Here is a 25,864-nt window from a genome sequence, read left to right as displayed (position 1 = left end):
GACTCTCAGTTAAAGAATAATGGAGGGTGTGGTGAGGGGGAAATGTGGAAGGGTAGGAGGGAAAGGGAAGTGTGTTTTGTCAGGTAAATTTATTTCATGATACTGCTCACCCCAGGAGTAGTACAACTTGAGAGCTGACTTTGGAATCCAGTTATTTGTTAAGGTCAGCATCAAATACCAGCAGGACTTTGATTTTTGAATGATTTGTTAGCAAATTGGGTTGGACACAGTCTGTGTCCCACATAGGGCTCAGAGAAATGAAGTGACTTGCTCAAAGACACACAGCAGACAAGTGGCGGAGCCAGCATTAGAACCCAGGTCCTCCTGACTCTCAGGCCTGTGCTCTAGCCACTAAATCATGCTGCTTCTCTTTTCCCCAGTGCTTAGTACAGTGCTTGGCACATTCATTCATTCATTCAATTGTATTTATTGAGCACTTACTGTGTGCAGAGCACTGTACTAAGCACTTAAGTAAGGGCTTAATAATACCACTGTTATTATTTTTCTTCTTTCATTGTGTTATAGCATTTCCGGAGTTTGTGGGGAGTAGGAACTATGAAGACATTCTTAGATTCCAAGGGCAAATAAGGGCTCATAGTAAGTCTGCAATGTACATTTCTTATACCTTAATCATTCTTGTATTTTAGCACTCCCCTCTCAGGGTCACACTTGGAGAGTTTCCAGTACTCTACCAGTGTCGGCTACTGGAGGGACAGTCAAGCAGAGGCATACCCATTCCATTCTTAGCTTGGCAGTGGCTGGTGAGTGGAAGGCAATCTGCTCCAAGTCACAACTCCCCTGCGCTGGGCAACAGCGGCACGGGAGAGAGTCGAGGGTGGAAACTCAAGTTTATTGCTCAAAAGAAGGCAATTGTAAATCACTTCTGTATTTTTACCAAGAAAACTCTATAGATACACTACCAGAACGATCGCTGTTGGAGAATAGGGTGCTCTCCCAGAACTCGATGGCATAAGACAAGACAAGACAATTCAGCGCTATATTTACAACACATAAAATTCCCCTGTGAATTTAGCAAATACCTCTTGAACTAATACCTGTTACACTTTTCACATTTATAATTTCATACTTTTCACATTGGCTGGGTAATGTAGTGCACTGACGAAGGACCGTAAATAACCAATTCTTAGTATCAGCATGAACCTGCTGTTCTAATCTCAGTTGGGTTTTCACATCATTCAAATCCACAGATTGATCGTGATACTCATTTCCTTGGGTCAGCAATTGTTCTTCCAACTCATTCTTTCATTTTAAGAATATGTGAGCTGCTTCGCAGAAGAAGCTCGACCAGAACAGCCGGATAGTACCTTGCCTTTATTTGAGAAACAGTCCTTCAGTTATCCCCTCTCTTTCTTCCCTGAGACACTAACTGGTTCCCCTAAGAAGGCTCTTTTTTCTTGGGCATTCTGCCGTGAACATGAGGGACTCTTTTGAAACCCAGGAAGTCAGGTCTGTGCTCTTCTTTCCCTTCCTCTTGAATGTCCCCATATACCTTTTTCCAGAGCTTAAACATCCTAGTAAAACTCTAGATCTCTTGCCCCTACCTAGAGACCCTCCCCACCCAACTATCATCCACTCTGGACACAGACCTGCACCCACCCTTCCATGATAAGTGTGTAAATACTTTAAGTGCACACATAAAATCCAGAACCTGTTACTCCTTCAGAGTCATCTAGTATGAACAGATCTCGACGTGAAGATGCACCATCTCTCCAAGCTCTCTATGGACTAACACAAGGAGGCCTGGGATTTCTCTGAGACCCCTCCAGAGAGCCACCTAGAACTTGGCCGAGTAAACACTTCAATCAGCCTTTGTGGTAGCGTTCCCCTCCTCCAATTAAATGCTACCTGTTTTAGCTGCTTATTCCTTTTCAGGCAGCAAATAATGTAGGAGTAAGCACATATAACTAACATGGTCTCCTCACTGCAGGAAGTTTACTTTGCTCCAAAATGAACATTCTTCACTCAAGTGTCCTTTTTGAGAGTTATCATTTGTTGGTTTGTCAACAGATGGCCAAATCCCTCTGATAAATACAGTCATAGGCTTCAGGCCTTTTTTGAACCAGCACAGTTCAAGAGACTCATTCTGCTTTGCTGAGCCTTGTTCAGCCTCTTCTCCTTTACTTTGCTTGAGGCCCATCCTGTGGGAGACCTCAAGCTGCTAAGAGTTCCACATTCTGTGCTTATTATATAAAGCTACCACTTGAAAGAACCATCTTCTGTGCGTATAGGCACTTCTCTTTCAGCCAGCTTCAGATACTTTCCCACCTTCCTTTTTTTCTGCTCAAATTCCCATGTAAATCCCCTTAACAATTTGACTTTATATGGCTGTGAAGTAATCATTAATGATTATAAAAGTCTGCATTATATATAATTCTAAGGCGAAGTCACTGATCATTACTGAGTGCTTAGGTGAAATCATATTGGTTGTCTCCCTCTCTAGACTGTAAACCCATTGTGGGCAGGGAACGTGTCTTCTAATTCTGATATATTGTGTTCTCCCAAACACGTAGTACAGTGCTCTGCACATTCATTCATTCAATCGTATTTATTGAGTGCTTACTGTGTGCAGAGCACTGTACTAAGCGCTTGGGAAGTACAAGTCGGCAACATGTATAGACGGTCCCTACTCAAAAATGGGCTCACAGTCTAGAAGGGGGAGACAGACAACAAAACAAAGCATGTAGACAAGTGTCAAAATCATCAGAACAAATAGAATGATAGCTATATGCACATCATTAACAAAATAAAGAGAATAGTGAATATGTACAAGTAAAATAAATAGAGTAATAAATCTGTACAAATATATACAAGTGCTGTGGGGAGGGGAAGGAGGTAGGGCGGGGGGGAATAATGGCATTTATTAAGGGCTTACTCTGTGCAAAGCACTGTTCTAAGCGCTGGGGAGATTACAAGGTAATCAGGTTGTCCCATGGGGGTCTCACAGTCTTAATCCCCATTTTACAGATGAGGGAACTGAGTAGTAAGTGCTCAGTAAATACCATTGATTGATTGACTAACCATTGAAAATAAGTTCATCCTGTAGCAAAGACATATGCTGTATAATGCAAGTTTTCCTTATGATGGGATTCATCAAGAATGTAACCTCCATGGAACTGGATGGATGCATATGTGCTGTGTAACATGGCTTAAATATAATTATCGGAATGTGTCCTGTTGTTTTTGTTAGGTGATATTTGATAAATGTTTCAAAATCATCATTAACCATAATTCTGTGGCTTTCTATGTTCTCAGAATAACCATTTTAATATTAATCTACCTAGTTAAGGGAATATACAAATTGTCCTAAATCAGTGAATAAACTGCTGCTCAGTTCAGTCTGTATCAGTGAAATTTTTGTATTTCTCTCTTTATTGAAATAGTACAGGAAATTATTTACTAATAGCTCTGCAACTCCTAGAGTTGCCTAAGCATGTTTAGAAAAACATTTAATTATCCACAAATCAAGACAGGCTCTCAAGGACCAAACTAAATAAATCAGTACCTGTGTCAATGTGAACACATTTCTAGATTTTTGACAATATATTTACTCTAACCAAATAAGATTCTTTATTCATGAATGATTTTGAAAGATGGGTCTGCTGAATCATTTACTTTGAATAATTTCCTTTATTACTTTAATGTTGCTTTAATGTCACTTTGCTGTAACCTTGGGCCTGTGTGGAAAAAAATTGGGAAAAAAAGATCAGCAGGTGGGTACTAATAAATGAACAAGCCAATTTCCTTTTCTTTTAGAACAGTGGAAACATGTTTTTAATAGTAATTTTGAATCCTGGGGTAATTCTTCCAAGAAAATGATACCATACTTTTATAAGGTTTGAAGCATCAAAGCACTGAATTAATGAAAAGCAGCTGAAATAACAGTCCCCAGAAATAATTACCATTAAGATGATAGTTATCTTCTAATTTGGAGTGCATTAAGCCAGAGAATTGAGGAACCATGACATTGTAATGATATGGCATAAATGTAAATAAAACAAAACACATAACCGATAGGGGCTGGAAATAGAGAAAGTTCCTCCTTTTCTGTATAGATTACAGTAGATATTGGTAAAGCTTTTGTGTATTGCATTTTGCCATAGAGAATATTTTCATCATTCAAATTAATAGGAAAGGTAAAATTTTGACATTACTTCAGAAAATTGTTTTTTTTTTTTAGCTTTCCTTTAAGACCTCCTCCCCACTTTTAAGTGAGCCTTCTTCCCACCTTTCTCCCCTCCTACCCAGGTAACTTCAACTCGCTTACTAAATATATGAATTTAAGTGAATATTTTTGCATAGGATTAGTTTTTACTTTTTTGAGTGTGTATAATTCAATGTATAAAATGCAGCCCTGCGTTAGTGTGCAGTTCTCAGAAGAGAACTCAGTAGCACAAAAGACTCGGTGTATCAGTTGGATCAAAACAAATCCCTCTTTTCTTGGATGTAAATAAGACGTAAGCTTATTTATTTTAAATGACTTTATTTTATACTTTCCACTCAGTTACTTTTATTTGTTTGAGCAGCACAGCTACATGTTAGATATTTTTAATGATATTTAAGTGCTAACTATATGGCAGGCACTCCACTAAGCACTGGGGTAAATTCAAGCTAATCAGGTTGTATGCAAACCGTGGGCAAGTCACTTAACTTCTCTGTGCCTCAGTTACTTCATCTGTAAAATGTGCAGTAAGACTGTGAGCCCCCGTGGAACAACCTGATCACCTCCTTTCCCCCCCAGCACTTAGAACAGTGCTTCACGCATAGTAAGTGTTTAACAAATACCATCATTATTATTAGTATTTATTAAGCACATACTGTGGGCAAAGCCCAGTAATAAGCACTTGGAAAAAAATTGGCAGATGAGAATTAGACACAATCCCTGTCCCCCAAAGACTCACAGTCTAACAGTAAGAGTGCTCTGCACGCAGTAAGCGCTCAATAAATACGATTGAATGAATAAATGAATAAGCGGGCAGAGTAGATGTGGGATGCAGGTTAGGTGAATGGTTAGAGGTGGAATTGACAGTCAGCCACATAGAGGTGGTAGCCAAAGTCATGTGAGTGGATGAGTTCCTCAAGAGAGTTCGATGTACAGTGAGAAAAGTAGGAGATACTGAACAGACCCTTGTGAGATATCATCATCAATCGTATTTATTGAGCGCTTACTATGTGCAGAGCACTGTACTAAGCGCTTGGGAAGTACAAATTGGCAACATATAGAGACAGTCCCTAAGCTTACAGTCTAAAGACTGTGAGCTCCTTGTGGTCAGGGAATGTGTCTACCAAATAATTCTGATCTATTGTATTCCCCCAAGCACTTAGTACAGTGCTCTGCACACATTAAGCACTAAATAAATATGATTGATTGATGAGAGGCCGCCGAAGAGCTAGCAAGTGAAACTGAGAAAGAGCAGTCGAAAGTTAGGGAAAGAGCTGAAATGCTACCATGTCGTCAAAACTAGAGTCTGAAAGTGTTTCACGTAGGTTTTGATCCCCATTATACCGGTGAGGGAATGAGGAACAGTCAGGTTGAATGATTTGCCCAAGGTCACCCAGCAGGCAAGTAGCAGAGTCTGGACTAGAGCCCAGTTCTCCTGATTCTCAGTCCTGAGCTCTTTCTAACAGGTTTGTACTATTTCACTCTCAGGGAACTTATTATGGGAGGGGAACATATCTGCTAATTCTATTGTATTGTACTCTCCCGGGTGTTTAGTACAGTGTCCTGCACATAGCAAGCACTCAGTAAGTACAATTGATTGATTGCTTGATTCAGTGTAGAACCTGCCCCCAAGCTTGAGATGATTTAAATGTGATAAGTTTATAGATGGGGAAGAATGGAGGCTCGGAAAGCAGAAAAAGATCCCCAAGAAGAAGAGTCTTCCCTTTTAAACATTCCACTAAGCTTGTGGTTGGTTTGCAAACTAAGCCATGAATCATAAGGGGATTAGAATTTGTCAACAGGCTGATTCTTCGTCAGCACCAGGTGCAGCTACAAGATGACCTGAAAGGCCAGAAGTGCCACAGGAGCGTAGCTGCTGGTTTAAGCCATTTATTGTTATGACCATTATTGATGACAGTCCAAACATGAGAGAAGTTGCCAAGGAATTACCTCCAGCCCCGGATTCTGTATGAAACACTCTCTCTCTCTCTCTCTCTCTCTCTCTCTCTCTCTCTCTCTCTCTCTCTCTCTCTCTCTCTCTCTCTCTCTCTCTCTCTCTCTCTCTCTCTCTCTCTCTCTCTCTCTCTCTCTCTCTCTCTCTATCTCTCTCTCTCTCTCTCTCTCTCTCTCTCTCTCTCTCTCTCTCTCTCTCTCTCTCTCTCTCTCTCTCTCTCTCTCTCTCTCTCTCTCTCTCTCTCTCTCTCTCTCTCTCCCCCTCTCCCCCCCAATTTCTCTCTCTCTCTCCCCCTTTCTCTCCCCCTTTCTCTCTCCCCTTCTCTCTCCCCTTCTCTCTCCCTCTTTCTCTCTCCCTCTTTCTGTCTCTCTCTTTCCTGAAGTCTGGCTTATGTCTTGTACAGCATCTGCCAAACACAAAACATGTGAGGCCATGGGACTTGGCTCCACTGAAGGAGCAGACAGGATTCATGGAAGGAAATTAGAAAGATTAAACAGTCAATGCTAGTGATGAAAACAAATATTGTCAAGTTGAATACTGAAAATTTGCATCCCCAGGATGTTTTTGTTTTGTTTTACTCCAGATCTTGCTAGAAGATATTTTTCCTCATTCCTCTCCAATTTTGGTCTTAAGCGAACGTTCTCAAGTTTTCCTTTTGAATGATAGTAATTTTGTTCTTTCTACATAGAATTCACATGAATGGATGACAAACCTACCTTTTAAAAAATCTTCCATTCTTAAGAGAAAGAAAAGGACGAACAGAGACTAGTTGATTATCTTTATTATTAGTATTACTACTAATAATAATTGTGGTATATGTTAAATGCTTACTATGTGCCAGGCACAGTACTAAACCCTGGGTATGGCCAAGGAAATTGGGGTGGACAGAGTCCCTGTCCCACAGATGAGGTAATTGAGGCCAAGAGAAGTTAAGTGCCTCAGTTACCTCATCTGTAAAAAATGGGGATTAAGACTATGAGCCCCCCGTGGGACAACCTGATCACCTTGTAATCTCCCCAGCACTTAGAACAGTGCTTTGCACATAGTGAGCGCTTAATAAATGCCATCATTATTATTACTATTATTAAGTGATTTGCCCAAGGTCACACAGCAGGCAGGTAGCAGAGGTGACCCAGGTCCTTTGGACTCCCAGGTACATGCTCAATCCACTAGGCCATGCTGCTTTCCATTTCTGCCCAGTTTTGCAGTGTGCCATTTATATAAGTAAGTTGATTTTAAACACGACATTTGATGGGTTTTTCAAAATTAGGAGCACCTCTTTGGATTTTGGCTAAAGTGATTTAAACTAAATGCTACTGGTAGTAGAGTGTTATTATCACCCAACAAGTTATTGAGTGCTTTGGTAGGGAAACCATTGCACAGATATTTGATAATTCTCTTTTCTAGGATGCATAACGTCTTACTACCAGAATTCATCAGCCATTAAGATGTGATTGTGTTATATAACTCTAATTTGTATTTGAAGAGGATACCGGTAGACTGGATGATGAAGATGGTGATGGTACTTGTTAAGTGCTTACTATATGCCAAGCACTGTACTAAGCACAGGGGTAGATATAAGATAATCAAAATGGGAATGGCATTGTTTCTTCCCAAAGTTTATCTTTGGCCATTTTTTCAGATCAGTATCATAGATTGAAAGTACTCATAGAGGAATGTTCCAGTTTCATATACAAAACATCTGAATATCAACAGTGAACAGAAATAATTTTTTCCAACTTTCCTTTGTTCCTTTATTTTGTATTTAGGCCTTAGACTAGGCCTACCCAACATTCAACTTAGAGGACCATATTCCTGCCATCTTCCAAAATCTTGCTCATCAACTCAATAGAGTCGGCCATCATGTCCAGCAGACCATGACACAGCATCTAATAACTGATTATCAGAATGCCCTCTTCTACCATGTAGTCCTGCTGTTAGATGACAGCTAATTTTATAACTTCCTATTTGCTGCACCAGTAAAATTTTGATAAGTTATTTCTTGCAAGATCAAAACCAATGAAGGCTCTTAAATTTCCTAATGAGTTTCCCTTGATGTGTGAATATAGTGACAAACTGAGACATGAAGCTTCTATTGCCTTGCTCAGCTTACAAGTTGAAATTGATGTTGCTGAATCACAAGGGAAAATATGATTCCATTTATTAGAAATTATTAGTTCACAAGCACAACTGTATCAAAGTGAACATGACCCTAAAAGACTGTAGTGAACATGAAATGCTGTTGGATTAAGAAAAGAGTAAATTCACAGATAATTAATTCCAAAATTCCAATCAGCAGAGTACATGGAGTGACATATTCTTAGTGTTTTAAATACTAAGAACTGCAAATTGATTAAGAAGGACATTTGATATGTCAAGGAAATGACAATGCCTCTTTTCCTTCTCTGAATGCTATAAATTACCAGAAAGTGAGTGAAAGCAAAGTAGGAACATGATTTTTGTGGTCAAAGGGCCATCAAGAGTTAAAATATGTGGTGTGGCCCAAGATAGTTTATAGTAATGTAAGGTGCTATGGTAATTCTGCATATACATTTTTCAGAACGACTTTTAGGAAATGAAGGGAAAAATGTTTTCCACTTTATTAACTCACATATTTCCTTAGGAAGTTTACCAAGGTAATTAAGAACAAAACACAACTGCTTTGAAACTGTAGAATTGAATACAAATTGAAGCCAAAGGATTATTTTGGGGGATAACTTTTACTCTCTCCTTTCTACCAGCTCCTGAAGGCCAAGCTGAGACTTTGTTCACTCAGTAGCCCACCAAAGCAACTACTGCTTAGTTTGTTGGACAAGAGGGTAGGAAGAAAGGTGATTTATGAGATAGCCATGAATCAGATCAGGAAATGGTTACAAATCAGAATCACCACTTTGTGTTATAGCTCACAACTGGAAGAAGCAGAAAAGTTGGTGGTGTCTGCATTCTGTAACAGTTTGAGTGTATTCCTAAAAATCTGTCACTTGGATAGAACAAAGATTTGCTCTCATCAATCAATATTATTTACTGGGCTCTTACTGTGTATAGAGCCCTTCACTAAGCATTTGGTAGAGTGTAATAAAGTTAGTCAACACTATCCTGCTTGGGCAATAGTGAGGTTAGGGTAGGGGATTAGGTCTTCATGTATTTTTATTGATCCAGAAAACTAAAAAATTGCCTTTGGAGCTGGTTTCTCAAAAATTTATCATGTTATTCCTAAAACACACAAATTAATTGACCAAAAGGTAGGTTAAATGTAGGCTCTTATCTCTCTCAGGAGATTCTTGCATGAGTTTTAGACAGCTTCTGGTTCCATCTCAACTGGGCTAAGTCAGCTTCTAAATATTATTAGGGTTGTGGGGTGCAGGTCAAACTCAGTATGGGGGGAGGTTCAGGCCAACCAGATTGGACCCTGAAAATTTCACTCCTTGCCTTTAAAAATCCGTTATCATACTGCATAGTGGGACAGTTGGGATTGTGAGTAAAGTTTGTTAACACATTTATCTATTGGCAAACGGCATGGATTTAGACTCTGCTAATTCAGAACTTTTGATAATTCAAACTGATGTAAAGCTGCATAAATACAGTACTTACTGGAGGACAACCAGGGAAAATAACCATGGGAGTGAGTGACAAATTAAGCATCTGCAGAGCCTCATGAAGGCAAGGAAGAGTAGAGAACAGAAAGTTCAAAAGCAGAGCTAGAACTTCTGAGGAGGGCAGGAAAGAGAAAAGGTAAGGAGAAGGGATGAAGAATGAGAGCAAATCCGGTCTCTCACCCCCTCTTTCCCTCTTCCCCTTCTCTCCTATCTCCTTTCTCATCAGGCCCTCTCTTGGTTTGAATGGTATTTGTTAAGCCCTTATTATGCGTGTGCCAGGCACTGTACTAGGCACTGGGTTAGGTGCTAATTTATCAGGTTGGACCCAGTCCCCGCCCACATTGGGCTCACAATCTTAATCCCATTTTCACAGATGAGGGAACTGAGATACAGAGATGTTAAATGACTTGCCCAAGGTCACACAGTGGACAAGTGGATGAGCAGGGATTAAAACCCAGGTACTTCTGACTCCTAGGTCTGTGCTATATCAATTAGGCAATACTGCTTTGCTTAACCCTTCTACCTGCCTCTTTAGTTGCCCAGATTCCTCTTCCTCCAACTTCTGTAACAGTACAGGTGGAAGAAGAATCCCAGAAAGACTTCCTCATTGTCCTCCTGCAATTCTTCTTATTCCCAGAGGTTGAGGGCAGATCTGAAATGAATTAGCAATTTAACAGTTGTTCATTTATAGAACTCTATGCATTTAAGAAAATAAACATAGATATTACACCGTCAGTCTGGTCTTTCCTACTTTTTGTCCAGTTTAGAGAGGTTTACTTTTGCTTGGACTTGTCCTGCTGCTACAGCTCATATAATGATAATGATAATAATAATGATAATTGTAGTATTTGTTAAGCACTTACACTGTGCCAGGCACTGCACTAAGTGCTGGGGTGGATATAAGCAAAGTGGGTCGGACAAAGTCCCTGTCCCACATTGGCCTCACGGTCTTAATCCCCATTTTACAGAGAAATGAAGTGATTTGCCCAAAGTCACATAACAGACTAGGACGGAGCAGTGATTACAACCCAGGTCCTTCTGATTCCCAGGCATACGCTGTACCCACTAGATTATACTGCTTCTCATGTTCAGCAATTTTCCAGTTAAGGAGGACACACCCTTCAGGATACTTGTCAGATGCCACTAGATATAAATATCTGTTGGATGAGTCACACATGGGAAGAAATGAGCCATTTTTAAACCCCCCTTGCATTGATATGTTGGTGTAAGAACTGAAGGCAAAGAATGCCTTAGAACAAACCTAGCTGTAGAAGTTGTTTTCTCAATAAGATGGTCATTTTGTAATGTTACATTTTGTAAAAATGTGTACTGAAGGGGTAGGAAGTAGATACAGCTGTCAGACAAGCCCTGAGGGCCAACATCTCAGCATTTCAAACATCCATGTATTCTGTTTATGCCTATTGGGTGCCCATCTGGTAGGTTTAGGAGCTGGACAAGGAAGAGCTTGCCACTCCTGAACAAAATATGATTAGTTGTTGCATGTGTGCATGTTTTCATTGCAGATGGCCTCTAGCTAATTTGCTCCCATCTCATGGAGCTCTTCTGTTTTTGCTCATTGCATGGCACTGTTTATAATTGTCATAGGGTTGTTTGGTTTCCCAACTGGTGCACGTATCTGCCAAAGATTTTCTATCCAACCTGTTTGTCTGGGAGGAAATATTCTTTGAAAATAATTTGAAACATATTTTAGACCATTAGCAATTACCACCTTGAGGAAGATTTTATAGTATTTCAAGAAATAAAGTCAAAGTTATGGAATCAAATTTTTTCAAGCAAACTTTTGTACATAGTTCAGTTTTATGTCTGAGCCTCTTTTTGTTAACATTCAAAGAAATATGCTGAAACAACAACTTACTAAAATGCCAGTGAAATAATACTATTACTACTACTAATAATAATGGCATTTATTAAGTGCTTACTATGTGCAAAGCACTGTTCTAAGCACTGGGGAAGTTACTAGGTGATCAGGTTGTCCCACATGGGGCTCAGTCTTCATCCCCATTTTACCGATGAGGGAAACTGAGGCCCAGAGAAGTTAATGACTTGCCCAAAGTCACACAGCTGACAATTGGCAGAGTCGGGATTTGAACCCATGACCTCTGACTCCAAAGCCCGTGCTCTTTCCACTGAGCCACACTGCATTACTTAAGAACCTCCAACATATGTAAATTAAAACAATCACAAGAAAGGTAAAGCTATGTTGGACCCCAGGATGTTTAGGTAAAAAGTAACACTCAGTAGTCAGTAAAAGATATCAGAGATAATGTAAGTAATATATTAATGGTGACTGTCATATGTCTAATAGGGTAAATTGTCAGTAGTAATGTACCTTTTCAATTGCGGAATATGCTCATCTTATGTTTCGAAGGCTACTTCATTAGCTGTTCAGAAACTGTCTAGTGAAAGGTGATCGGTTTTCTCTCTATGTCAACTGTAATTTATTCCCTTCTTTACAAGGAAATTTTGGAATGACTTGTGAACTATCTATAAAATGTCACTGAAGTGTATTTCAAATTACTTAAAACTCTCCTCTAATAATAATAATCTGTCCATTGAATCTACACACTGTGTCACCCTGAGAGTCTTCTCGGCTCAAAATTGAATTCCTAGGTAATCAAAAGACTAGCAAGGAAACATGGCTCAATAATAGAACAACTAGGAACTAAAAGCATATTTACAAGGATCAGCTGCATAAATGATCAAATTAATCAAGTCTCAAGCTAAGAATGATTTCAACTTCAAATCATAACTTCCCACCAGGGATTTTTACTTGAGTTCCAATTTGGGATTTTTAGGTTCTCAATGTAACTTGTAATTTTAGACCAATACAGAAATCACACTTGGTTTTGGTGGTGTGATTTAACACTAATCAAGTGTGTCTATTGCATGCAATGCATGGAGTATTTTTTTAAAAATGCAGATCCATTGGTGAAGGAACTATTTTACAAAAAAAAAAAAAAAAATAAGGTTCCAAGTTGCCTCAAGAGATTTCATAGCAACGGTTGGGCTTTGGTGACAAGCTGTAGACCAAGGGGTCAGGACTTCCTGGAGTGGTGGCAGCAGTTACACGGTACTTTTCTTGGCAGTGAGAGGAAAGTCCAAGAGTGTGTGGAATGATGACTACTAACTCTTCTGGATTCTCCTCAGTGTTTAGTACAGTGCTTTACACAAATAAGTGCTCAGTAGATACTTTTGGTTGATTGATAGGGCTTTTTGTAAACTGAAAGTAGTCTTCTTAGTATGGGAGCAGGGGGAAGAGCAAAGGGAGCAAGTCAGGGCAACGCAGAAGGGAGTGGGAGATGAGGAAAAGTGGGGCTTAGTCTGGGAAGGCTTCTTGGAGGAGATGTACTTTCATTAAGGCTTTGAAGGGAGGAGAGAAATTGTCTGGTGGATTTGAGGAGGAAGGACCTTCCAGGCCAAAGGTAGGACATGGGCCGGGGTCGGCGGCAAGACAGGGGAGATTGAGGCACAGTGAGAAGGTTAGCACCAGAGGAGCAAATTCTGCGGGCTGGGTTTTAGAAGGAGAGAAGCAAGGTGAGGTAGGAGGGGGCAGGGTGATGGAGTGCTTTAAAGCCAATGGTGAGACGTTTTTCCATCTGTCACCTTATATTTATTGAGGTTTCCTGAGTTCCCAAATTCCTCTCCTTCTCAAGGTCATAAAAGTGACAGGCTTTATTTCAAACCAAGTTTAGTTTTTAAACGGGTTGATAGTATTGGAAATCGAATCTGGTCATTGGTTTTGTCTTAGCATGTGAAACAATTGCCAAGAAAGTTCTGCACTTGTACAGAATAAACTTTTTGTTCTTTCATTACAAATGGATTCTCTCCTTATAAATATGAAACACAAGTAGAACCCATTATTTTGTGGGGAAGGGGAGATGTAAAAAAGTCAAATCATTTTCCATCCAAATCGCTTTAACATAGCAGCGTGCCTCAGTGGAAAGAGCGTGGACTTGGGAGTCAGAGGTCATGGGTTCAAATCCTGGCTCCGCCACTTGTCAGCTGTGTGACTGTGGGCAAGTCACTTAACTTCTCTGTGCCTCAGTTTCCTCATCTGTAAAATGGGGATTAAGACTGTGAGCCCCACATGGGACAACCTGATCACCTTGTATCCTCCTCAGCACCTAGAACTGTGCTTTGCACATAGTAAGCACTTAACAGATGCCATCATTATTATACATGAATTGTGGTAAGCTGTTGAAGTCTAGGATTCTTTCAAGAAAAAAAGGAAGCTTTCATCAGTATTAAAAAAAAAAAAACTTTTGACCATATAAATTCCAACATAAACATGTCAAAATGATAAGATTATGCAGCGTGAGTGATGAAATTAAGACTAGTTGGTAGGTGTCCTTTCTAGAGGAAGAAGGAATGCATGTTCTCAACTATTAACTGTGTTGCTAAGTGATTTTAAAGACGTTTAGCATGTGTAAGCATTCTTTCCATGATGAAAAGTCAGGTATTTTGTGATTGGTATTTTAGAGGGAAAGTGTAGACATCAAGATACTTAAACACATAGCTTTTCATAGACATTGCCATCTGTGAAGGATAAATGCATTCAGAACTTTTTAGTACTTTAATTCAAGTTTCCCCACAATATATAATCTACTCTGCTCTGAGTGAGGTTTTAAAAAATTCAGAAAGTATTGTGGAATTACTTCCCTAGTCATCCATAGGAATAGTTTCAGTATAGCCTTCAAGCTTTTTTCCTTCACAAGTAGATGGCCTGCAAAATTTCAGCCTATCAGGGATGCATACAATTGGAATTTCCAAGTTTGTACATGTTAGGTGCTTCAAAGAAAACAACTTTCCAAATCCAAAGTGCTCATATTTAAGGTAATTCCCTCAACATAATAGATTGGTCTTCAGGAGAATAAGAAGCTGGCCATTATTTCTGAAAATTAAACTTAATGGCTATTTAGTTTTCTTGATGTGATTAATTGTATGAATACTGTAGCAAAACCCCTTAGTCTGTGTCTGGGTGGTATCCCTCTTTCTTGCATCCTTGACCTTCTCCCTCCCTGATGGCCTCCTTCTCTGCCTCACTGCCTTTCATCCTTTATGGATCACATTTATGTGTTTGCCTAACAGTTTGGCATTTATGAGTTGGAGCAACACCATTTGCCCAACTCCCTGGTATTAATGATAATAATAACAATAATAATAGAGTTTTTTTAAGTGTTTACCATGTGTCAGTCACTGTACTACGCGTTGAGGTGGATACAAGCAAATTGGGTTGAACACAGTCCCTGTCCCACGTGGAGCTCACAGCCTTAATTCACATTTTTCAGATGAAGTAACTGAGGGCCATAGAAGTGAAGTTATACTTTTCAAGTTCTGACAGGAAATCAGCTCTCTCGAAGTTGTGGATGATCATGAAGTGTTTTCTTAATCAGACTACAAAACAGATACAATCTCATTCTATAAGGTAAACCTGGCAATATCTCCCTCCTGTTAAATGCTTCAACGAAAGATTGCATGCATGCTTACACTGAGCAATAATTTTAAATGGGTTTCTAACTGATGTGATAGAAATCTGTATAAAGAGAATAAAAGAAAAATTAAAGCAAAATTAAGGCCACACCTTTTTTATTACACGCTCGATTGCTCAAGGTTCTTGAATTCTTTTCTTGAATAGTTCTTCCAAAATGAAAATTTAGATACAGTACAGATATTTCAAAGCATAATTTATTCTACAGCCTCATTTTGTCCAAGTATTCTTTATGAAATAGCATCATGATGCTATGCAACAGAATTTGATTACACAACCTGGTTTCTTTATGCACTGTTAAAAGTGAAATAGATGATTGCATTCATGTTCTACATAGAATGAATTTAAGTTTCCGTTAAATCAGATTAGATATTCCATTCTATGCCATCTTTATTAAACACTGGTAGTGATTAGTTTCTAATTTATGTTGCTATTGATACCAGCATTACACCATCATATCTGTGATTCTGTAGTTAATGTATGCAATAATTTCCATTATGTTTATTTGTATTTTGAACTGTATCAATTTTAGCAATCTAGAAATTAAATTTGGTGCATAAGATTTAAACAGGATTATTTTTTTACCATAGAGTTTGGATGAGTTTGGCAGAGGTTCTGTGTTGGATATTTCTGGAATACTTTACCTTCTAAAGTTTTCTTTCCTTTATAAAATGTATTCTGATCTTTTAAAGAACAAAGTCAGATTATTTCCTCAAAATATATATTTTTTTAATCTTTAGGGTCTCCCCAACAATGATATTAAATAGAAACTATGTGGAGTAGCATATAAGTATATTTATTGTCACCGGTCATCCTGTACATATTTGGCATAGGTATAAAATAAGACTTGTGATTATTGCCGTTCCTCGACAATAGTGGATTCTCTATTGCAAACAGTTATGCACGTTGGTAGGGAATAGGTGACGTGGACCAAATTACCTGAAATTTTGCAAGAGTCAGTCCAGTTTTTCCAGGGGGAGAGGAGTGGGAAAAGGATTCAGCTATAGTAAAGACCCCAGAGAGACTTAGAAAGCTTTTCCTTATGGATACAGAACAATGTCTCCACTTAAGTTTTAGGAGCATAATCAGGGCTGCATGGCCCTTTAGAGGGGTATGGCTGGGGCCAGGTCATTTAGCTTGCTCTGCTATTATCCCCTGAGCCAGCCCCACTGGCAGTTAGCACACACACATGCTGTGTGTACACGCACACACACACAATTTTTCTGTATAGAGTCCAGGGACATCAGCCATTGCCTGAAACAGTGCAGCCATGAGAGAGGGTTTAAACAATAACCCTATTATTTCCCAAGTAATGGCCCAGTCATGTCCTGGTATTTTCTTATGCCACACATTGAAGAGCATATGTGATCAAAAACTGAATTCCTGCTAAACTGCTGTGCAGTCTGCATGTAGAAAACTCAGATCTCAGGATGATTTACTCCTGCAGCCTGCAGACAACGACTCCTTGAGTAAAGGAAACCCCTGCTAAGGTGTGGAAGGTAATGGAATCTGCAGGATCCCACAGCTTCAAGAGTTTATCAATCATATTTATTGAGCACTTACTGTGCACAGAACACTGTTCTAAGCATTTGGGAAAGTACAGTATAAAAGAGTGGTTCCTTGCCCACAGTGAGATTACCGTTGAGAGGGAGAGTGTTTACGCATGAATTATTGGAAGGCAATCAAGAATCCTAGTCCCGGTCTGTTCCCCCAGTTCCAAATATCCAGAGAAGTAATGTGTCCTAGTGAATAAAGCACGGGACTGGGAGTCAGAAGGATGTGGGTTCTAATCATGGCTCAGCCACTTGTCTGCTGTCTGACTTTGGGCAAATCACGGGGATTAAGATAGTGAGCCCCGTGTGGGACATGAACTATATCGATTAGCTTGCATCAACCCCAGTGCTTAGTAAAGTACAGTGCCTTGTGCTATAATAAGCAATAACAAGTGCCACAAAAAAATATTCTGAAGAGTCCCATCCCACCGTAGAGGTGGAATGTAGGGAATTAGTCAATCAGTGATATTTACTAAACCCTCTGCAAAACAAGGTTATCAGCACTTGGAAGAGTTCAGTAGAATTGGTAGACATGATCACTTAACCTCAAAAAGCTTACAGTCTAGTGAAGGTGCAGTGAATTAACAGTTGGGTTCAGGTTAGCACCCTTGTAACTTGGTTGACTTGAAATAGTATGTACCTTCTTCGTTTTGTCTTGCGCATTGACAACTTGATTACAAGTTAAAATGATTGGAATGAACAGTTCATTATAGAAATGATTTAAGAAATACAAATTTATTATAGAATATACCTTCCCAAATAGCAATTATAGAGTTCATGAAATCCCTAGTGTAGTACTTACTATGGTGTCTATTATACTGGGGGCTCTGATGGATGTTGATGATAATTCTAATGAAGACTCTGCACACATTCCTCAGGTGCAGAAGGGCTATAAAAGCTTTTCTCATGGCCATTTTTTCCCTGTTGGCATTCTAGCTTTATTATTTCGAATGTTTTCAATGAAAAGAAAAGGAATATATGAGTAGCTATTGAAATGCAGTAGAAAACGTTATCCATTTGTAATGTGAGATACAGCTTGCTCTGTAGTTAGATTACCTACGTTTGCTGCAGTGCTTGAATCAGTAAGGTTGACTAAGATTTGGACTCTTAGCATTATGCATTATGAAATGGCCAAAATCTTGTGGAAGAAAAAAACAGCAATTCTCAAAACCCATTTGTGGAGAAAAACTCAGATTTAAAAGTTAGAGTTATGATTTAAGTAAAGACAAGCAATGTTTAGTTCTTAAAATAAGGTTTAGATGACTAATGAAGAGAGCTTTAAATAGAAGGTATTCTTCTGTAAAAAATTTTCTTAGAAGAATCTTTCTCCACATGTCTAGTGAAAAAACAAACCGCCTCCTTTCATTTCAGTTTTAAAATGTGCTTTCCTCCATCGTTCACTGTTTTTCTTAGATAATTTAGAGGTATATATTGAAATAACAGATTACTAGTAATCTCCAAAATTTGGGAATTATCGGAGTTAGGGTTATAATGCAGTAATTATAGCATACTTATGGTCTGAGGTTCACACTGCACTAGGTGCTGGGGTAGATAAAAGATTTTCAGATTGGACACAGTCCCTGTTGTGCAAATATTACTTCTAATTTTTTCATAAACATTTTCGATGAACATTCATTCTATTTTCTTAATAATAATAATGATGGCATTTATTAAGCACTTACTATGTGCAGAGCACTGTTCTGAGCGCTGGGGATGTTACAAGGTGATCAGGTTGTCCCATGGGGGGCTCACAGTCTTAATCCCCATTTTACAGATGAGGGAACTGAGGCACAGAGAAGGTAAGTGACTTGCCCAAAGTCACACAGCTGACAAGTGGCGGAGCCAGGATTTGAACCCATGACCTCTGACTCCGAAGCCCGTGCTCTTTCCATTGAGCCACGCTGCTTCTCTATCCCTACTTCCAATCAAGCAGTAGCTTCAGTTTTATTAGAAATATTGGACTTTTTTTGACAATATTGAAAAGAAAATGTAATTTATTTGGTATTCATCTGTCATTTACCCATTTCATCTGAGTTGATTTGCACCTCATAGTTGGGTTGGTTTATATTTCAAATTTGTTTTTTTCTCCCTATTTTATTTATGGAGGGATTAAAATTTCTGTTTCAGCTTGTTTTATGCTATCGAAATTGGTAAAATTTCAGGATTTGGAATATGTTGATAAAGCAGGGCTGGGCAGAGCTGTGCAAGGGATGGGGCAAAGGGTGATTAGGTATGCCGAAATGAGGGAAGCAAGAAGAGGGCTTAGCATTTCTCAGCCATGTAGTGGCAGTGGTGCTATCTGAGAACCAGTCTGCGTTTCCAGAATTACATATGCAACCATTCATTCATTCATTCAATTGTATTTATTGAGCGCTTACTTGTGCAGAGCACTGTACTAAGTGCTTGGGAAGTACAACTTGGCAACATATAGAGATGGTCCCTACCCAACAACGGGCTCACAGTCTAGAAGACTAAGACTCTAAGAACCACCCTCTAAGGTAGGGAGAACTGGTAGTAGCAATATCGAGGACCTTTCTTGTCCAGTAATAATAATAGTAATGGTATTTAAGTGCTTTCTACATGCCAAGAACTGTTCTAATCACTGGGGTAGATACAAGGTAATCAGGTTGGACACAGTCCCTGTCCCGCGTGGGGCTCACAGTCTTAATCATCATCATCATCATCATCATCATCATCAATCGTATTTATTGAGCGCTTACTGTGTGCAGAGCACTGTACTAAGCACTTGGGAAGTACAAATTGGCAACATATAGAGACAGTCCCTACCGAACAGTGGGCTCACAGTCTAAAAGGGGGAGACAAAACCAAACATACTAACAAAATAAAATAAATAGAATAGATATGTACAAGTAAAATAAATAAATAAATAAATCCCCATTTTGCAGAGGAGGTAACAGGCACAGAAGTAAAGCGACTTGCCCAAGTTCACATAGCAGACAAGTTGCGGAACCGGAATTAGATTCCTCTGACTCCCAAGTCCATACTTTTGCCATCCACCGTAACATATGTACATATTTAGGTATACATTTGGTCAGTTCACCTCAGTATACTGATGTTACTAACCACAACATCCTTGCTCTTGCTCCTGATATACCTACATTACTGACATCTGCTGCCCTGCTATGCCCACAGCAGGGTTCACGTTTTTGGAAACATGGTTGTGCTAACCAAAACAGTAGGCACTAAAATACCACTGACTGATTTGACTAACAATTAGACTCAATGCGGACCAGTGTAGCCAGAAGATCCTACCAGGTTACAAATTGGTTTATGAACCTAATCTTCAAGACGTGTGACTTAGAGAAGCAGCATAGCATAGTGGATGGGCCTAGAAGTCAGAAGGTCATGGGTTCTAATCCTGTCTCTGCCAGTTGCCTTCTGTGTGACCTTGGGCAAGTTACTTGACTTCTCTGTGCCTCAGTTATCTCATGCGTAAAATGGGGATTGAGATTATGAGCCCCACATGGGACAGGGACTGTGGACAAGCTAATTTGCTTGTATCCACCCGAGCGCTTAGTACAGTCCCTGACACAGAATAGGCACTTAACAAATACCACAATTATTGTTATTATTATTATAACACTTTAACATTACTTATAGCCACAGACATTTTTCTCTTGACCAAAGAGTTCATTTCATGTCCCTGTATCCCCTGTTTTCTCTTCATCTAATTGTGTAGTTCAATAAAAGCTTTGAATGAGCCCAAGTTTAATAGCCCTTATATTCAAAATAATATCCAAGTCATACCTAATGAAAATTGGAATCTCACGAGGAGACCTAGTTCTCACATCTATGAACCCCACTGCTATTGGGTTTAATGCAGGTAGTATGCCAAGTTGTACTTCACAACATAGATAAAATCCACCCTTTCCTTTCCATCCCTACTGCTACCACATTAATACACTCATCCTCTCCCACCTGGACCATTACATCACCATTGGCTTTAAAGCACTCCAGCACCTTGCCCCCTCCTACCATAGCTCACTTATCTCCTTCTACAACCCAGCCTACACATTTCATTCCTCTAATGCTAACTTTCTCACTGTGCTTTGATTTCACCTGCCTCACCACCAACCCCTGGCCCACATCCTGCCTCTAACCTGGAACACCTTCTCTCCTCTAATCTGACAGACAGTTGCTCTCCCTTGTTTCAAAACCTTATTGATGGCACATCTCCTCCAAGAGGCCTTCACAGGCTAAGTTCCGCTTTTCCTCATCCCTTCTGCATCACCCTGACTCGCTCTCTTTCCTCCTCCCTCCTCTCAGCCCCTCAGCACTTTTGTACACATCTGTAATTTTTATTTAGTTATATTGATACCTCTCTCCCCCATCTTTAAACTGTAAGCTCATTGTGGGCAGGGAATGTCACTGTTTATTGTTATATTGTACTTTCCCAAGAGCTTAGTACAATACTCTGCGCACAGTAAGTGCTCGATAAATATGATTGAATGAATGAATGAGCCTCAAGTCACTTGATAGAAGTGTGAGGCGCATATAGGGACTTGATCATCTTAGCTCCCTGCCTTGATCTCTTCCTCAAGCTTATTTTCCTTAGAAAGATACCACTTAGTGGTGAATTTGTGGTCAGTGAACTGATGTTGGTGGGCCAAGTCATCGTGGAAAACATTTTAAGGTTAAATCAATTTTTTGAGAACTGTATTTGATCCAGAAGTTTGTAATTGTTTGGCTAAGACAGCCCTGCAAAAACTGTTTAAATGTATTTTTTCAAGAGTAAGTATCAATATCCTGAAGAAACATTATATAGTCCAGTGAGGATCTTGGAATATGAGACCCAAATAATGACACCGGCCTAGCAATTTTTTCTAGAATTAAAGGAAAATATTATAGACTACCTAAAATTTTAGGAGGTATTACACTTTTGCTCACCATAGACAAATGCACACTTGAATTGTTACATAGTTTTGATGAAAGTTGTGTCTTATTTTCTTTCCAGTTGTCTAGGTAGTTTGAAGATGTTTACGTCAGTTTAATAACATCCCTAACCTGTGGGTGCAAACGTTATGCTTTTTAAAAATAAGATTATTGTTAGTCTTTGTCATTTGTTTTCATCAAATATACAAGGTTTCTTTAAAATCTTCCATGTGTAAAATGTCTTATTTGATTTTCATTCCTCATTTTCTTCGTATTAAAAAAAATCTTTATCAAGATTTTGGATAATATTTTTTTCATTTTCCAGACTTTAATGAAGTACCTATCTGTACTGTTTGTTATTCAAAAAAAAATTGTGATTAAACGAAGACTGTAAAATACTGATAATATTCCAAAGAGAGTACTTCTGTATATTTCAGTGCTTAAGAAATTAATCCCTCCACCTTAATCATGTCTTCTTGGGTTCATTAGTATCCTGTGCTATAAAGTTCATATTTGAATATAAATAATATGCAAATAGTAGCTCACCTTCTATTTGTATGGTGCATTACTTTAGACATTCTGAGTTTAATCAATGTACATTTTGCATACTGGGAATGTTGTAGTATTTTAACTTGAAAGACTTAATTCCAATTAATCAGTTATCCTCCTTAAAGGTCAGAAATATTATATTCTTCATTGTTCTGTACTCCAGCCACTTTTGCTATCAGTGTTATCAGAGACAGTAATTAATTTATTTTCTTACCTGAAAATATAATGATGGCATATTTTTGCCTGACAAAAGTAATGGCTTGAAATGATAATTTGATAACTAGTCTAAGGGTCCTTTCTTATGGAGCCATGGAGTTGTTGTAGTCATGATAATGGCAGACATGGTGAAGTAGTAGAAGAGGTGATCAGGGAAAGCTGACCTTAAGTTTGGGTAAAGAGGGATGGGAAGGCTATTGAGAGACTTAACTTTGAGGACTTTATCTCTGCCAGCCTCTTGTCAGTTCTTGGCAAAATAGCGATTGGCTCAGTCATGGAGACAAAGAGGCGGTTCCTCTGGCTTTCACTCCACACTATTTGTAACCCCATCATATCCCAATTTAGTGTTCAGTCTCTCCCCAACTTGACAGGAAACGTGGGGAGAAATATTCGTTTCTCCTTCTGGCCATACACTGTTCCTTCATAAACACCCTCTGGCCCAGCTGTCCCAGACCTTCTGCTGTTCCTTGGGGAAAGCAACAAGATGGTTGGGAATTTGTACAGAACTCCTATTCCTTGTACAGGAGTTTCTAATAATACTTGCCACATTAATCGTATTGGAGATAACACATTGGTCACTATTTTAGGGTGCCCAGAGGGCATTTGAAGTAGAAGGAACTGAGAAATCCATTTCCTGAGGTGATGAGGCATTTCTTATTTTCAAGGATAGAATTTCTCAGAAATTGAATATACACTAGTTGTTTTTATTATTGAATGCCTTTATTATTCGAGATATAATTTAAGGCATGAGGCAGGAAGTAATTTACAATCCAAATTAGGTGTATCCATAGTGGATTCAAAGAGCATTCATGACAGAATAATGCTACTGAGTTTTGGCAGCTAAGTAGCTCCCTCTAATTGAAATACGGCTACTATTCATGCTATTCTCATTGTCGGGGTTCTTTTTTTTCCTCTTCATTATCTACAGACTGAACATAAACATGAAGTTCTATTCTGTTTCAGGATAGATGGTCTCACACACCCTTACTTCAGAGCAAACCATCCTCAGAGTTTTAGTAATAAAGCTCTGCAAGGGGGAAAAAGAAGTTTAAAATCCTCATATTTTACACTTGCTCAGCTACACACAGTTCCCACAATTATGGAGCAGAATACCTTAAAACAATTGAAAATGAATGTCAGGTAATTTTTTTAAATGAAATTATGTCTCTTAACACATCCTATTTAATGCTGAGGCACAACACATTGCAAATTCCTTCACTATAACAAATAAAACATTCCCAAAACTACCAATAATACCCCTTTAGCCTTTATTCGTAAAGTTAGCCCAGACCAGTTTTTCCCTTTAAATACAGTAAGCAAAATCGTATAAAAATAATTACAGATGATCAAAATACACACAGAAGATGACATATATATGAACACCTTTGGGACTCTATTAAAATGTAGCTGAAAGCATCCATTTCAGAATCCATAGGCATTGAGAGTTAATAACATGTAACAGCAAAACAGCAGAAAACAACCCAGAGAACATTCCCTCCCAACATCCTTTCTGAATTTGGCTAAAGGCTTTATATATAAAAAAACACCCACAAAGCATCATAAATTATACTCCATTTGTTTAGCTGCTTAATTTGGTGTCATCTCTAAATGGAAAACTTTAGACATAGTGAACATATAGGATATCTGATTTGCATCTAATTTAGTTGAGGGGTAGTGTATCATTAAGTGAATTTGTAGAGCAAAGAACACAAAAGTAATTCTAGACCTTTTTTATGTGCTTGTGGTGATTCTTATTAACTTTTATAACTTTTGTAGTAAAGCAAGGCTCAACTCATGCAATTCAGAGATAGGTAGGAGCCTGAAGATGTCATCATATGATGGGCTAAGGAAATTGGGTAAGGAGGGAGTTAGGAGTGGTGAAGATTTTAACTTACGATGGCAAAGTGTTTGAAGTTCATACAACTAAATTAATTGTGAAATGGAGATGAAAGTAGCTAATGTGAATAGGGGGAAAGCAGAAATATGGCATCTTCAGTGATAGGAAAGTCTGGGGGAGGAGAGGGTTTGGGAGAAAAGATGAGGAGTTCCTGTTTTAGACATGTAAAGTCTGAGGTGCCAGTGGGACATCCAAGTAGAGATGTCCTGAAGGCAAGAGAAAATGCTAGGCTATTGAGGGCTTGATGAGGTAGATGTGGGAATCATCTGCATGAAGAAAGTAGTTGAACCCGTTAAATGCCAATGATTAACTCATAGTGATGATTCAGCATACAGTAAGAATGAGAGCAAGCAGCAGGTCAAATATCTGCAGTGGCATTTTTGTTTTATTTAATGGCTTATTCTTCATGTACAACAATATCCTAAAACATATGTACTTGGATTGAAAATGTGATTTCAGAACTGCATATGCTGAGGAATCAACAGCAACATTGTCCCTTTTCATCTAAAGAGCTCTACTTCCTCCTCTGCACTGCTCTATACTTATTTCTTGCAGTCATATTCAGCAAGTCATAGAGCATATACTTATGTTTCCAATAGCAACAGTACATTAAAGAGATTGTTTTAGGAGCTTTATTTTGAGGACTGTAAGCAAAGGCAAATGTCAGCATTATCTTTTTGTTTGAAGGATGAAAAAAGCTCAAACTGCACCAAACTACAGAGCAGTAAACAAGAAGTAAGAAGGAAAATGAGAGGGCGAGGGTGAGGAATAGTCAGGAAGACTGGAAGAAGGGGCTTAAGTCAAGAAGCATCAAGAAAGTGGGTAAAGAAGCCTGTTAAAGAGAATGCAGAAAACTATATAGAGATTCCCAGTTCCATCCACTCACTCTTGTACTGGCTTGCTTTTTGATGTCAGAAATAGTATTTCTCATTCTAATATATTTTCAGTATTCCAGACAAGATTATCATGGGGGTATGAGGACAACCGACATATAGTCATGCTTCTATATGATGATTTCCATGTTATCCATTTTTATACAATACTTATTGAACCTAGGCTTTTAGGAAAGGGATAATTCAACAATGCAAAAGGAAATCCTGGAATTTCCATTCCTCTGGATGGCTCTTGGGCAAAGTCCCAAAACCTTTCTGTACCAGTTCCATCTGTCTTCGGTCACTCCAATCATCAAGAAAATACAAATAATCATGGTGGTATTTAAGCACGTACAATGTGCCAAGCACTGTACTAAGCTCTGTGGTAGTTACAAGATAATCAGGTCCTGCATGGGGCTCACAGTTTGTCAGAGTGATAACAAGTGTTGAATCCCCATTTTGCAGTTAAAGGAACTGAGCCACAGAGAAGCTAAGTGATTTGCCCAAAGTTACATAGCAGATAAATGGCAGAGTCGGGATTAGAACCCAGGTGCTCTGATTTCCAGGCTTGTGCTCTTTCCATTAGGTCACACTGTTTCATATCCTATAACCTAGTATGAATAAGTATGAAAAGGAGCACAGTAG

General features: G+C 38.9%; 1 protein-coding gene and 1 non-coding gene across 7 annotated transcripts in view; both read left to right on the top strand.

Moving 5' to 3' along the window:
* The window catches only part of CADM2 (cell adhesion molecule 2), an 861,189-nt gene that overhangs the window by 459,374 nt on the left and 375,951 nt on the right, over positions 1-25,864 (top strand). The window lies entirely within an intron of this gene.
* LOC119945361 lies at positions 652-788 on the top strand. Its single transcript, XR_005456228.1, has one exon. It is a non-coding gene; the product is annotated as a small nucleolar RNA SNORA7 (small nucleolar RNA).

This window comes from Tachyglossus aculeatus, chromosome 24, assembly GCF_015852505.1.
Source record: "Tachyglossus aculeatus isolate mTacAcu1 chromosome 24, mTacAcu1.pri, whole genome shotgun sequence".
Classification (NCBI taxonomy): domain Eukaryota; kingdom Metazoa; phylum Chordata; class Mammalia; order Monotremata; family Tachyglossidae; genus Tachyglossus; species Tachyglossus aculeatus.
This window is presented reverse-complemented; position numbering and strand designations above follow the sequence as displayed.